The following is a 16,486-nucleotide window of genomic DNA, read 5'->3' as shown; positions in this document are numbered from 1 at the left end:
CTACATATGATTTTGGAAAATCTGACTGTGGCAGTTTAGGAAGTTACTATTTCTAGCTGTCTGTTCTGCTCTTCTGTAGGAATTCCTAATCTCCAGATCAGAGCTCACAAAGGCAAAATGTACCTGCACCAAAGCTGCCTCAGAACATAACCTGATGTTGTAACTTAGACTCATAATGCCTTTGACTCGTGTTTGCAGGCAGATTTAGCTGCTGCTGCTAAAAATGGTGCCCACCACCATCTGTCTGTCCTGTTCTCAGATAAAAGGTTGGCAGGGAGTGCTGAAAATGACGTTTATTTGCTTCTGAACTGCCCCCACTTGATACTGATAACAGCTGCAAACCTTGGCAGCCGAGGGGGCCTATTGCAGGGTGATTGCCATAGGTGGGAGAAATGTTGAGCAACTGGGGATGTCCCTGAGAGCTACCCAGCTAAACCACCCTAAGAAAAAGAGCTGGAGCCTTGATGTGATGGATCATACAGCGTAGTGGCTAAGGTGCAAGCACTGTTCCTGTCTGCTGACATTGCTTTGGGAAGGCGACCTTTTGGCAGAGATGTAGAACAAGTGGGTTGGGAGTGTGAGATGGAAGACAAGGTAAATTCTGTATCTGCTACAGTAAAAGTCAGCAAAAGTTTGTCTGTGGCACCTCTAGGCATCTCAGAGCAGCTCCAAAGCAGCCAGCATGTGGCAGACACCTGCCTAAAATTGCCAGTGTTGAACTACCCCAAACTTGCCATCAGGGAAATGCAGAGGAAGAAGAAAATCTGAAGGTGGCCATTCTCAGGTCTTATTTGGGCTAAGAGGTTTTAAGATGACAATTTGGGCCCTAGAGCCTAATTTCTACCTAAGTCCTTTAGTTTGGGATTGTTCCTTGCCTTTAAGGCTCCAGGGGAGGACTACTTGTTTCAGTAATCCACTCTGCTGCTTGTGAATAATGTAATCAGACTCTTCAATGTTAGAGTAAAACCAAAGCAGTGCAGCTTGGTAGTATCTGGCCAAAATACATACAGAAAATGGATCCTTCTCTTTATTATTATTTTTACATACTAAAAGCTCATAAACCATAAGAATTGCATTTAAATAAAGCATAAAACTTTCTATGCTGGTTCACACTTCATGCTGTGATATGTGGTATATAAWTTTTTATTAACTAACAGCAGAAAAATTCTTTAGTTTGTATATTTTAGAGTGAAAGTAGCACAAGACTTTCTGAGGTCAAGATTAAGAAAGCCAGTGACAGTGTTTCTGTACCTCTCTGTTTCAGCATCATGGTTCTTTTGATTAGTATTTAATTTCACATCTAAACCTGACCCAATTGATTTCATGGGGAAAAAAAAGGAGCAATCAAAGTCTTGTACTTTAAAAATACCCTTTGAACTGAAGATCTGTGAAATGGACTAGGTTGAATTCTTAACCCTGTGGCCTTTTATCTGTCAGTGGAAATAATGCACGAGAGCAGATTTTGCAGTAAAAAGAAAGTGTTCAAACTTGTTTGTTTTAGAAGTAACTATGAAGGCCAAACTATCTTTCTGAAGTGAGACCATTTTGACATAAAATAACTTCTACTTTTCCCAACATGCATAAATATTTAAGTTTTTTAGCATGAAATATTAACAGCGGAAGGAAAAAAGATACTATCTCAGTTTTGTTTTTGCCATAAAATGAGAAGCAAAAAAGAGAGCTTCAATAATTTAGGTCATTCAATTAAAACAATTACAATTATGTCTCAATGACCCATAAATATCATATGTATCCTTATGTATCATATGTAGGGATAAGAACCTTAAGCTGAGCAGGTTTTATTCTGCCTTATTGGCATCATTTATGATCAAGGATTGCTGAATAGATTTGCAGTGCTCTGTTCATGACCGTATTATCTGGCAACCTCGAGAGCTCCCTTTTATATGCTATGTACTATTTTAGGTGRTAACTTCTTTCCAATAAACTTACTCATAAAACAGCTGCATCACTATTATGTCATGTGGCTGGGAACAAGTGCACGGCACCTGAAGGGGGCTTCAGTCTTCCCCACTTGACTATAAAAAAGTCTAATCTTGACCTGAAAATGAGGATATTAATTTTTCAGGGATGATTCAATCATTTTATCTAATGACTGTGAAATGCATACAAAATGCAAATACTGTTCTAGAAACAAAAGTTAGCTAGGAGCCTCTGTTCTTCCATAAGAATGTGTGACAACAAGCTTACGGAATTGTAATCTGCTGTATTCTGGCTCCTCCGGTTCCCATGAACCCTGCAGTCTTTTCTGAATAGCTTCCGGATGGTTAGAAAATGTCCTTATCTCAGACTAGCTTATATTCCAGTGAGGAAAGCACTCTTCTGACAAAGGAGTATCACGGTGTGAGCTCTTCTGATTATCTTTCAATTAGTAGGCAAATCACTGACCTGATGTGTGAAATACAAGAACCACAAGGTTCCCTAAAGATAAAACTTCTGCAGTTTTTGAGGGAAACTTGAACCTGTCAAAATGAGATAAGTRTGCTCTGAGACCTGCTCATATGGCCAGGTGCTTTGGGATCTTATATGGAAAATGTCTAATTGCTGACTGTTGGTGGTCTCCGTGGGTGCCGGGTGCTCAGACTAGAGCAGTCCCGAAACTGAGCAGATACAGCACCCTGRACGCCCAATGAGTTCAGGCAGCAGCCAAAATGGGCATGTTCTGGATTACAACTTTGGATTTTAGGAGCTTTGTTTGCACCTCGGGTCTTCCTTGGATTCAGCCCAATAGCACTGATGGCCTTTGGTAAAAGCATTTTGGAGTTTAAGGAGACAGCTATGTATCCATCTTCTTGAAAACTTTATTTATCCTGTTGATAAATTTTACCTGACCTTTCAAATTCCACTTTTCCTAGTTTCATAGTAGAAGTAGAACTATATTTACTCCAAATTTCCTGTAGAAACACTGCACGTCCACAGACTGACTAATTTTAAAGATTCCTCAAGTACTTTTTGTTATTATTTTTATTACTGTTTTTCAACTACCTTTATTTTCTGCCTCAAGTATTTCATACTACTATTTCYTAAATGCTACAAATTGCAACTGGCTGGATGAAAATCAGATACAGTTATAAATCCCTTCATGAATTATTTTGTCACGTAAGTAACAAGAATAACTTGATCTGTAGTGGCAGTTTGTTTGTCAAGTGGAATCTGGATTGAGGCTTTTTAGATAAACATTACAAACAGTTAAAGACTGAACAATTATCCCTGTAGATCCTCTGGTTTTACAATGCAAAGGTCTAATAGCAATCCTCACGCTTGAAGGCCCTGGGTAACAAGTAGCKTGTCTTTAATTAGAGAAAGCCAGGTTCACCTGCTCTCAGGATCCTGGACTTGCATGTATCAGATGTCTAGTTATCCTGTTCCAGTCCCCTCCCCACTTTGCTAAGATGCTGGAGAAGAAAGCAACGACAAAAATCTAAAGAGGAAAGAACTACTAAGCCCTGTCTTTAAAACTTTAAATAATTCAATGTTTTTTTTTCATTATAAGGAAGAAGAACTAGGGACTGTGTTGTAAGAAAGTACTTCAAATAGAGTTATAATAAAGTGCTTAAGGACAGGTCCCTTTTAACATGATCAGTGCTAAGGAATTTGTGGTACCTTTGGGATGAACTTTAGCCCTACTGCACTAAAATAGGGTGGAGTTATTTTAATGAAACTGGGAGCAAACTGCAGTGATGTAATACCCAGAGACTGCATCACGCTGGGCCTCAGACAGACTCTTAGACTCTGCCAATGCTAGAAAAAGATTTCTTAATGTAATTCCACTGGGATAYGTTGCAGTTGAGTTTCTTTTTTTCTTTCTGAGAAGAACAGAATCCCTTTGGGAAAGAAATCCTAGCTGACATTTCGTAGCTGTGGCAACTCCATAGGAAGCAGTGTCATATCAGTAAGATTATTTTGAAAGGAACAAGGAAGGCTAATTTTCCCCAAAATATTTTACTTATATCACACAGGTTAAAAAAGTGCTGTTAAAAAAAGAAGATGGCTGGAGCTGTGTTCAGGTCCCTTACAGAGATTTTTTTTTCCTGTTTTCTAGAAGCAGAAATATTTTTAAAATTAATTGAAATCAATTATATTTTCCATAAGATGGTGTCTAAGACTCAAAGACTTGAACAGAAATCTGATCTGTTTGTTCTGAAAAACAGATCCTCTAAGCCAGTTCTATTTTTCAAAATTATTTGAAAAGTTTTGTGTAGCATTTTCTGTGAGAAAGCAAAACAAAATTTGGAAGCTGTTGCAAACCGGAGACATTCTCATGTGGGCTGTGACAGGAACGTACTACAGCTACTTTGCACAGATCTAAATCATCAAAAAAAATATGCGGCAGCGGAAAGTCATGGCTCAGTCCAGGCTTAGATGACAACGGTAGTGCAAGCAGGTCCTGGCCCTTCCTGCCCATCAACTGCCTAGCCCCAAACCTATTTCTCTGTCATTTGGGCCCATCCACCCAAACGTGAACTTTGCTGTAAAGTGGATCAGTCAAAACATACAGGTGGATCCCCCCAGCCACCTCCCAGCCCCCCCGAACACGGTGACCTGAGTGCTCGCGTGGTCCTTGCAGCAGGTCTGCGGGGAGGGTTTGGGGGTGACCCGGGCTGGCGCAGGGAGAGGAGCAGAGGGTGCAGCTCCTGCAAGGCCACTGGCGCTGGTGTGGCGCGGAGGCAAACTACTGCCCTAGACTAGCAAAATTTGAAYGTCAGCTGAGGTAAATCGTGCAGCAAAGCAGAAACCGGTAGTGCTATGCAGGCTTGGCTTCACTGAGGATCTGGCTCATTGATTCTTATGATTCCTCACAGCTGTTTATTTCCTATAGAAACATGGTGCTGGGCATGCACTGGTGATCGGCACCTCTGCTCTAAGCAGCTTACTGCTTCACAGCGCATGCAGTTCATTTTTATCTTTTTTTTCTGTTAAATCATCTGCTGTTTTGTCTCTCAGCGTTCCGTGCTCCTTTCAAGCTGCTCTTTGGTTTTTTGCCCCTTGGAAAATTTCAGCATTGAGGATGTTTATTTCAAAAGTTTTTTTTTCAGTTGCAGCAAGATGATTTTAAGTAAATGTGACCCTTAGAATGAAGGGAGCCTAGTTCAACTCTGCTTAAAAACAAGCAAAACAATCATGCTTTGACAAAGGTTTCTTCTGGCCAAGGAAGTGGGAAGATGAGAAAACACTCAGCTAGTCTAAGAAACACCTTCATTATGCTTGCTGGTGTTTATGTGACTCTTGCACATATTCATACATCAAAGTGGACTAGAAACAATGGACCATAACTAACTTTAACTGAAGGAGATGGCCTTATTTCTACTGTGRTTTCTATTCTATCAGATTACCTTCCCACCTGTCAGAGAAACAGGGTGGCACACAAAAGGCTTTTGTCAGAAGAGTTTGGGTATCTCTAAATATTTTAGAAGCACATCTCCAGGAAACATCTTGGAAGTGAGAATCTATTTAATACTTGCCAGGGACACTACGTTGCAGGCACAGGCACGCAAGCTTCTGATGGCCCGTGTGTAAGCAAAGCGACTGTATTCCTTTCTGATAGTTGCTGTAAGTGTGGGGAGACGTTATGCACTAAGCCGGCCCAGTGTGGTCACTAAAAGGCAACCTTGCTTTGCCTTTTCTCTGCTTATCCCCCACCCTCAGCCCTCGGCACCCGTCCTCACACTCTGCTTTGCACTGGCTCTGGTGCAACCAGATGGGTTGATGTTTCAATTCATTAACTCACTAGAAAGCTATTCACATTTTTTTTTAATGAGGTTAGGTTGTTTTGCTAGATTAGTGAGTTGAATGGTCAGGTACATTTGTTCCATAGCTGGTGCAAAGGAGACTGTACAGCTGGCAGTGAGGGGAGGGAGATGGGGAGCTTATTCAATCTGGTATTATGTAACTACCATGTAATGCCTTAAGACATAAAAAAAMCAGAATAATGCTAATTTATATTTGGCTCCTAACTGAATTTCAGCTTTGGACAGAAAGAAATGAGAAGATGATAGAAGGATCACCAATTATCTCATTTCATGGGTCTAATTTCTTTGCTGTTTAAAATTCAGTCTCTGCCTTATAAACAGTATTTGGTAGTTGCTACAGAAAGCATTAGCAAACATATTTCATATTAATTAAAATTGTTCCATATAGTGATCAGATTAGCTTTCAGTAGAATTTTTTATTGAATAAACGTTTCCAATAAAATACAGGAAATTGGCTGTGGACATTCTTGTCAATATATTTTGGCATGCAAGTATTTGCACAAACTTATATACACACAAGCACTTGGACTAAAATTGTTCATGTAGTGTTTTTGAAAGCTTTTGAATGTAGAAATCATCCCATTAGGAAACAGAATAATGGTCTCTCTTCTGGTCAATCTGTAGCTAATATGAAAAATAATGTTCATGATGAGTATTTAATGAATAATACTAGCTGAAATGTGTTTGTAATTATTAAAAGAATGGCTTAAGGAAAAAAGATAGAAGCAGCAGAAGGCTTGTAAATATGTCTGAGCTCTAAGAAGATTCTTGGCTTGGATAAATCAGTGTCGCTTCATGTGTTTGAAGGGAGCTAAGCCAGTTTACATCAACCGAATGTCTTCCCTTTTCACTGGGGACTAATTTTTGACCAGCTGGAGCTCTAATAATCATATAACTCATTAACATTTTCCAAAATAATGTATTCAAATGATACTTGACCAGTTTGATAAATAATAAATTAATGTGAGCAACTCCAACTGCATTCACAGAATTYGCATATGTTAGGGAAAAAAAGGCACTTTCCACTGAGTTTTAATTTTAAGCCTTGCTTAGCTATATTAAGTAGTCTGCTTTTTTATTTTAACAGTGCACAGACTGGCTTGACCTTCCAGTTAAACCATTTGAATGTAGTCCCTGGGTTTTTCAGTGAATTAGCACCATCCTTTCTYCCCTCACACCAGAAAGGCTTCTCTCTAAGATTGTTCACTGGCTCTCTACCTGTCCCCTGTTTCCACTGCAAAGAAAAAAAAGGTTAACTTTGGCCAAATAAGTGCTATGAAAGAATTTAGGCTGGCATGGAGCTTTATTAGGTGACGTGGTTGAGGTGAGAAGCTTTGAGGTAGTGGAGGGTGGAGAGGGAGTTTCCTTGATCAATTTGACTTCATTTGAAGCCTACAGAGAATTAATAAATACTGTTTAGTCCCATCTTAATCTCTAATAGCTTCTATCCTTCAATCAGCTGCTTCAGAACACGGCACAGTTCTTTTAATAGAGGTCTCTGAGCGGATTTACCTTTAGCAGTGTAAGGTGTTACTTGGTCTCTTGGTGAAGGTTAACAGAGYGAGAAGCGAGCAGGCCCTGCTTCTGCAGCCTTCGTTGTTCACTGCCAGCAGGTCACCACGGGCTGCTAGTGAAGACAGGAGTACATTCAAGGAACAGGCTGTGAATGGGTGTACAGGCACAGGTCCTCTTCTGCCTCTTCCCTGGAGCGTGTGACAAGCTCTGGAGYGCAGGCCACTTTCCATCACCTTCTCCTTCCTCTCTGGAAATCGTGTCAGATTAACAGTAGCTATTTAAGGCCTTGCAGAGCAGACTTCAGMAAGAGTTAATAATGCTGGAGGTCCCACATTAGCCACAAAATAAGAATGAAACGTAACTTGATATGTAATCTTGCCAAGAAGTGATATATTGGAGAACCCTCAGACAAAACCTGCCGTTTTTTCCTTCTCAGGCATTTTGTTCTTCTCTTTCACTGAGAGCATTTTTCCAGGTTTCATAGCTGGGAGAATGTCATTCATAGTTCAAGTCTGATTCAAGTATTACCATTTTAGAGTTTTAGTGCTGATTTATTTTTTACTGAATTATCTGCTTTTCCGTGGAAAAGAAAGAACAAAAATGTTTGAAATATTGGATTCATTCCAGTATTGAATTATTTCTATTATATGAATGTTTAGTGTTAAATTGTGTGGGTTATTAGAAGATAACACATAGCTCACCTGTGTCTTTCTATTTGCTACAGAAATATCTTGCAAGCAGTGATTAACATTTCTTTTTTAAATAGTATTGTTATGTAAAATACAAGCACCTGCTCTTAGAGGAACTGAACAGAACAAAACAGTTAGAAATCCAGATTTGAGGGCAGAAAGTTTCCAGTGAGATTTGAAGCAGGTTTAATGCTGTTAACGTGGATACTGGAAGGCATTTAGCCCTTTGAAGCAGTTAGAAATGAGCAGTGCTGAAATAGGAAGCCATCTTAAATTGATTTAGTATTAGCTCTTCCTCATGCTCCGATTCCCCCAGTTCCTCATTAGCAGTACAACCTTATTTGCAGTCCTGTCTAGTTGCTCGTGCCATGTTCATGCCTTCACTGYGTGTATACCCCCAGCTATCACTATTTCAATGATGCTGGAGGCACACTAATCTCTCCCGAACAGTAGCAACTCTATTTGTAAGATTGCCTTCTAGTCGAAATAATAGCCCTTGGGTTTCTTCCGGAGAAATCTCAACAAGTACTTCATTGCATCTTGTTAATTAGTGTGGCTTAAAAAAAAATCCCAAACTGCTCAGCAATAAAAATGAAAGATGCACAGCTGTGGGGACTTGGACTGATAAGAATATGATTGGTTTGTTTGCTCTGCATTTTTGCAGACTCAAATAACTTTGAGTTGGAATGGCGGAGTTCAGGAACGGCTGGCTCCGTGTAAGCCCGACCTCCCGAGGTTAAGGGAATGTGCTTGTAAACTAGCTGTGTGCATGAAGATAGGCACATTTAGAAAAATCTTTTAAAACCCAGCCAGCCCTCCTCTCCTGCCCCTAGAACATATCCACAGATAATAACCTTTCTCTCCTCAAACATAGGGGTTAATAACCAGCCTGAGGGATAAGTGATATTATAAATAGTCTATTTTTTCAGAAAATGAAAGCCTGTAGTATATTTGCTACTTTTTGTGCTTGTTCTCTGTGAGTATCAGAATCTCACTTTTTTTTCAAGAAAAGTACATTTTAAATCTGTGGGCTTGACTACTGGAGTCACAAGTTACGCCTTCTGTGTTGTGAGAGAGCTTGGTGTAGTAGAAAGATTTATCACAAACCTTTTCCAGAGATTTGGTACAAATCCTATGAAATGATCTAAGCAATGTATTTTTCTCTACTAATGCTGTGCATGGGAGGAAGATAATTAAACCATGCACTGAGATGATGGATTTTTTTGAAAACATAAGCTACTTAAAATTCTCTTTAGCTGTTACATTGCCCTGCCATTTTTCTATACTACTTTCTTACATTGCGTGTAGCTACAATTTACTGATGTAAATAGAGAAAGGAGCTATATGAGTGGCTTTATGTTTTAGCAAAATGACYGACATCCATGCAATAGAAATGAATTGCCTTTTATATTACACATTCTTTGCTATTTTGTTGCAGTATAAATGTCTAAATATGTATAAAATGTTGGCCCTGTCTATTGAAACGCTTATTACCATGCTGAGGCTGGCTACTTGAGGAACAAGTGTTGTTCTGCTTCCTTTCTTCTTCTTATACCCCTCTGTGTTTTGGAAGAGGAACTGGTAAAGATTAAGAACTAAAAAAACCTGTGGGTTAAAACCGCTTTTGAGTAGCGTATACCTGGATTGGCCAAACCCCTGGTGTTGCTATCCTGTAAGTAATGCAGCAAGGTTCAGACCCTCCTGAGCTATCAAGCATGACTTAGATTAGAGTAGCGCTGGGCAGGTAAATTCTGTATCCAGAGAACTGATACAGTCGGTTCAGTGGCTGTGGGAGACTGTGCTAAACATATCCCAGCTCAGCCAAAATGTCTTTTGCTTACAGAGATTAGTCCATCTCCGTTTAATCCTCTTATGAGACAAAAATACAAAAATGAGTGTCTTAGTAATGACTGTTTTTTTGGGTTTTTTTTTTTTTTTTTTTTTTTTGTGACACCTTTTTGCTACAGATGGATTCAGGAGCCCTGCTCCTGCATAAAGTTGAATGTTCTGAACTTTCGTTGACATTAGCGGTGATTTAAACACTATTTAAGCATTACTTCATTCTTTCTGTTTTTCTCAATATGTTTTTAACAGGAGAAAAAAAAAAAAAAAACAAAGATTGCGCTTTCTAACATGGCTCTTTGCATGGCTGCCTGAATACTGGTCTTGGCAGAAGGGAAGGGGTAGGCAAAGGTATGGACAGGCGAGATAGCAAGGTGGGACCGCTGTTTCTGGCATCAGCTTGCAAATAGACAAATGGTTAAAATAGCATAGGACTGAAGATGTACCTTTAGGACAGCACTAAGGAAACCTGCCCACTGGCTGCTGCTGACAGAGGCAGTCCCGCTTCCCTTCCTGTTCATGTCGCACCGCGYGCTTGACTGCTTCACGAGTGCCAGCGGTTCCTGTGTGCTTAGCTGGCCCCAYAGCGAGCCTGTTCAGGGAGCTCACTCAGCAAAGACACAGCACCTGCAAGAAAATGAATGATCTTTTGCCTTAATTTCCTGAACCAGTGTGTTTTGGGGTCACAGCAAAGGACGGAGTAGGAGTTCAGGGAGCTCACTCAGCAAAGACACAGCACCTGCAAGAAAATGAACGATCTTTTGCCTTAGTTTCCTGAACCAGTGTGTTACAGGGTCACGGCAAGGAATGAGTATGAACACATGACAGAGGACAGATGGATTCATTTTGGACAGCAGAAAGCTGTTAGATTGATTTAGCTGAAGCATAGATTTGAATCAAAGCAAGAATTTCAATTTGGGTATCCCACTTGCCATATGTTGAATATAGCTATCTATTGGCCAATTTGAAGGAGTTGGTGTGCATGTGGGTGTCAGCTAGGAAAAAAATAACAATTTGTTTTTTGCTGTGCTATATTTTGTGATAGAAATTGAATCTCTGTTATAAAAATATCATAGATAAGTGATTTGGTGTTTTGTTATTCATATCCCTCATTCTTGATACAGTAGTTACTTTTCAGTGGACATACATTTATGTAAACTGCACATGTAGGAACCCAGAAGATGCTCACACATATTATCTCAGTATATACTCTAATCTCAGACTGATTTGTATTTTTAAGAGTTTCCTAAATTTACTTTGCTTGCTTTCCTTTTAGGTACTTCAGTTAAAAACAAAAAATGTTATATTCAAGGACCACAATTTATAGTTCACAGTGGATCTGAAGAGATTCTGAGAGATCTGAAGAATTTGGCTATTTTTACTACTACTAAACATGAGGACATAAGGGAGCTTGTCATATTAATGTGTTAGATTTCTGTTGTGAGGACTTCTTGCTTCAGCTTGTTCTGTATAGTGGAGGTTTTTGCTGGACATTTGGTCTTCAGCATGTAGTGTGATACTTTCTCTTTAGAGATTATTAGCACCTTTTTACACTCTATCCAAATTAACAGAACAAGCAGATGGACAATTTTGTCCATTTTAATTGTCTTTAAGTTACCCTAAGTTTGGTTGCCAGCCAAGTACTCATCACCTGTGGATCAGACTTGGCAGCCCTTTTGTTTCTGAGCCAGATATGTTGTTCATGGAATTATTTCCTTTGGAAAGGCCACCCCAAAGTGCAGCTGACAGCAAATAAAGCACACTACTGGATCTCAAATAACAAAGAACTGCTGAACACGTAAATTGTCTTGTTATGGTTCTTTTAGGACTATTATTCAGTGCTTTTATTGGCATGGCTGCCAAAGACTTTAGGACATAAACAGTTAGCTGGAAATCATCTTTTTTTTTTCTTCCCTGCATGCAGGAAGTTTAGCAAAGTACATCTAGTTCTTTTAGGATGGACCTCCGCTTTGTTTATTGTTCTTCATTTTCTTAAATTATAATAATTAATATTTTATGGGCTTATGATGAGTTTTGTATGAGGCAAAAACTACAYAAACACAAAAAATCAGCTGGTACTATAGACTGTAAAGCGCATTGGATTGGATCCAACTTCACTGTTTTTTACAGCAGTTCAGTTTCGTTGGACTGAAGCCTCCTATGTCTCGTTTACAGTCTCTACAGCTGAGTGAAAGATCTCGTATTTTCCAGTACCTTTGTCCTCGTAGTGTGTTTTACACCTCCTGCTCAYGGCAGAGCAATGTCAGTGTGTCTGGAAGAGATGGTTAGGAAATACGGACAACCTAACAGAGCGTTCACTCATTTAATCACAGCTACGCTGGCTGATATGACCGCTTTATGTCATSAGAAGATCACGCAGTGCTACTAGACTGAATCTCAAAGGTTCTGTCACGCTTGTTTTAGCTCACTCTGTCTGGGTGGTATAGTGTAAATTGACCACAATGAAGAAAGGGATCTAGGCTTCACACTAAAAAGGCAATTAGTTATTTGAATCAATTAGTTAATTGAATGAATTTGAATTATCTATTTGATGCTGGGGCAAGCCTGATATCTCTGCGTCAAGCAGCAAGACGTGAACAGATAGCTAATTCAAAGAAGCCCTGGGTTCAATAAACCCAATAACTATTTTAGATATCTGTCTTTACTATTTTTATTTAATTGAAACAGATCTTATGTAAGAATAGTTTAGACAAGTAAAAGATGCTCTAATTTTTTTCTTTAATCTTCTGGCTTATAACTTAGAATATTAAAAAAAAAAAATAAAAAACTAAAATGTTGCTCCAGATGTAACTTATAGTGGTATTATTAGAGTCACAAAACGATCTTCTGCTTGTTTTTCTTTGTAAAAGAAAATCTTTTGTGGTTATAAGCCATATGTCTGGAAAGTAAGATGTCCCATTTTGTTGTTCCAGCAAACGCTTTCTATATTTCCCACAAACAGTACTAAACAAATGTTTCAATCAGGAATAAGTTTCATAGAGCAGTTTTCATACCTGYGGGAATGTTGCACCACAGTAACTTTGGTCAGTGTATCCCAATCCTTCAGCTGGAAAAAGTGATTATACTCAACATCTCACTTAAGAGGTTCAGAGCTCACTTCCTCATTTTATTACACCCTGTGGCCCAGAGTCCTCCCTGCAGTTTACCTTTCCCCAGCCTGGCAGAAGCACTGCTGTTGCCTCTCCTACCTGGGGGAAGGGCTGACTCCTCCTTGTTTTTTCTCAGTCTGACAACAGGTTAATAAAGCTTTATTCTCCTCTCTGAACCAGTACCCCCAGTGCTCTGTGTTTCCCACTGTCACAGGACAGTTGGGGACCTCTGGAGCTCTGACCTTTCCCTCAAATCAGGATTATTGCCACCACTGCATCAGGTCAGCTGTGTCTGTTTCTGAGTCTTGAAATCTGCCAAGGGTTGGAGATTTCTGGGTTACTTCTTGGTAACTTGTTCCAGTGCTGCATTACTTTTTTAGTGAAAAAGGTTTTCCTAGTGCCCAATCTACAGCTTGCAGCTGTCCCTTGTTATCTTGTTTAGTACTACTTAAAAAAGTATGACTTTGTTATGTCTGAAACTGCCTTTCAAGTAGTTGTAGGAGCCCAATATGAAGTCATTCACAATGGCTCTTCATAGAGTATGCAAGGATTTAACTAACCTCTTCTATTTGATTTCYGAATTTCAGCTATGACATGTTCATGCCCCAGTAGTGAGAATCATCAATCTTTTTTCTTTCTTTTTTTTTTTAGAGTGTCTTTTCTACATAGTACAGAAAAGATTTAACCAGCTTCAATTGCTCTAGCTTGCTTGCAGTAGAATAACCTTGGATCACTCAAGGCCTGTCTTGACTATAGAAAACAAAGATTTATGGCATTGGGATGTCAGTCAGGAGTATTTTGAGACATTCTCTGACAAATATAGCTGCTTCAGCAGAAAGTTCCTGGGGCAGGTACACATATTCTGTCAAAACCCAATTTTTACTGATGCAATTGCTCAAGAAAGAGGTCTTGAAAAAAGTAGCATTAGCCACCATACAAAGCAACCTAAGCCAGGATGCAAGGTTTTGGATATTAGCTGGAAGTACTCTGAGATGTTTTCTTGAAGTTTTACAACATTATCACTGGCAAAATGGTTCTACTAAAGTTGTGATCTCAGGGTTTGTAAACTCTTCATTTCACTGGCTTATGCATTTACTCTTTCCAAAAAAGTACCACTTTTTGAAAGAGTACACTTTGCTTTGCTATAGTTCCTCTGTCAGTGGGGTCAATGAGTTGGTTTGTGGAGCAGCAGGCTACTTTCAGTTCTGTCTTGAACTCCTTCCATTACAGAATCACCACTATATGATAACTGCCATGAAAGCCCTTGTAACTTCAAAAGCTTCTTTGATTAGTCAATCTTATGTCCATCTATCCTAGAAGAGGGAATTAGCAAGCCACAATGGAAGAGAAAGCTTGAAATGGGTCTGTTATTTACAGTGCATCTAGCTTTTTTTTTTTTTTTTTTTTTTTTTTTTTTTTTTTTTTTGTCTGAAAAGCCCTCTATTTAGTTTTTGTATGATTAAAAGAAAAGGCAGAGGAAGCTGCCACGGAAAAAAACACAGGATTTTAGATAACTGCTTTTAGCAATGTAAAAATAGTTTTGAGGCAAGACTATCAGATATTTAAATCTTACTGGAACAAACCCAATTTTAAAAGACATTTCTAAGCTGTTTAATAACCTACTCTTTCCCCAGATTCCTGTTTTCACACCTCCTTATTGACATAAGGATATGGCTGGGGTCAGTAGCAATTTGGGAAAGAAAGCAGAACAAATTTCCTGATCACCATGTGATAGTGCATCTGTCATTTCAATTTAAGCCAGCATCCAAAGCCACCACAACTGTAGACATTTGGCCTGATTCTGATCTGACTTACATCAGTTTAGACTTGTGCAACTACTTTGTAAATCAAGGTGACTCTAGTGTAGCCAGCCCTGCAAGAGGAGAATAAGGCCTGTTTTTACCAGGTCAGCCTTTATGTAGAATGATTGCAGAGTGTGGGCAATTCAGCTCAGTCTTATTATTCTTTCTTATCTGCTCCAATTAGTCTCTCTGGACTCTTCGTCTGCAGTGTCCCAGATATCCCAAATGTTGGGCATTAAAGACAGGACACTATCACTTGTGACTGTGTACCCTGAGGCAAGCATTATAATCTGTTATCTTGTTAAGGCTGTCTTTTCTKGATTCAAGTCAAATATCAGTAAAAAGAGGTCCTGGTGCAAGCAGCTAAAAGCTGCAGATGAAATGCACACATGCAGTGAAGCATGGGAAGGGTTCTAATGTATAGCCTGACACTGAGCCTAATTCAAACAGGTAGTTGGGATGTACAGTCCTTGCAAGGCTGGCCAGCTGATWAGCATCCAGGATGTCTGTTCTGAGGAGGAATAACTGTGAGAGAGAGAAAGAGAAATTAAAGGAAAAAAAAAGAGTCTGGAGTTATCTGGTTCTAGGAGACCATATGATATAACATCATTGACTTGGATATAATAGCAATAAGAAAACCAGCTAGAATCAAGCTTTCTTAAAAATTCAAAGTAAATCTAATTTGAGAGGAGAAACATAATATGGAAATGGTAGAAATAAAGTAGATTCTGTCCAGATTACCAATAGGGATCATTTACCTAATCCCAAAGAACTGGCCCAGTAGATTTATTAGGTTTATTTTTATTATGATTAATCCAATAAATAAGAAAACATGACTCCTTTGGAGGTGAAATCATTAAGAATAAATATGGTTACAAGACAGCAAAATGTCTCCAAGGGGCCTGCGTTCCAGCTTATTATATTTCCCTGTGAGAATTTGGTYCATGCCCTTTCAGTGCTGCTGGTCAGGTCAGGATGTAGCATTGCTTGTGCTGATCAGTGCAGTACTAGCAACATTCCAGGCAGTCCTTAAACAGCACAAATGTTTGTATCTTAAATGTCAGAGGATTAAAAAATGGCAAAGCCTGATAACACRAACATTTCTGAAGGCACAAAACCATACATGAAAAAAAAGCTGTCATGTCAGAAGATGGGAAATCACAGAGAGATCCACTGCCATCTCTCCATGTGAGAATATTTCAAYTAAATCTTTATTTAGGCAATGCATTTCTTCTCAATGTATGCTTATTCTGCAGCCAGAATGTACTGGAGACCCATGTAGATCTATGAGAGTTTTGGTAGGGCTCTGTGCAAGTGCAGTTCYGTGTCGGTGTGTTACTGTGGTGGCAGAGATCACAGGGCTAAACGTTTCAATGATCACCACATTATCATTTCACTGTGCATTTTATCATGTGTAGAAATACATTCTATAAGTAAGTTCTTAAAATAAGTGCTGTGGTTGGTAAGGTTAAAGGCACAAAGGAGACTTCCCATTAATTCAGTGAGATTTTTCTTTCATTTTGTTCTGTGAGGCAGCCTTGCRTGCAGTTAGTGCTGTCAGGCTTTCTGTATTCTACATAGTCTTCTATACAAGGATAACCATAGCTTAGATTTTGAAGTTCTTATTTATTTGCCTTATAGTTTTTGAGCCTTTAGTAGTTTTCCTCCTTAATCTTTKCTTTGCAACCACAAGAACTAGGTGTGTATTTCTGAAGAATGAACACCAAGCTTTTCATATAATCTCATCTGTCTAGGAGCTG

At 39.2% G+C, this 16,486-nt stretch overlaps 1 long non-coding RNA gene across 1 annotated transcript in view; it reads left to right on the top strand.

The window, feature by feature from the left end:
- The first annotated feature begins 3,030 nt into the window (after positions 1–3,030).
- Positions 3,031–16,486, top strand: part of LOC146600887 (uncharacterized) — a 36,326-nt gene continuing 22,870 nt past the window's right edge. Inside the window, exon 1 of the long non-coding RNA XR_014897158.1 lies at positions 3,031–3,117. This is a non-coding gene — a long non-coding RNA (uncharacterized LOC146600887). The remainder of the gene's footprint in view (positions 3,118–16,486) is intronic.

Source organism: Rhea americana, unplaced genomic scaffold (genome assembly GCF_003343005.1).
Source record: "Rhea americana isolate MKP2758 unplaced genomic scaffold, rheAme1 scaffold_112, whole genome shotgun sequence".
Taxonomy (NCBI): Eukaryota; Metazoa; Chordata; class Aves; order Rheiformes; family Rheidae; genus Rhea; species Rhea americana.
Note: the sequence above shows the minus strand (reverse complement) of the source record. Positions and strands in the feature narration are given on the sequence as shown.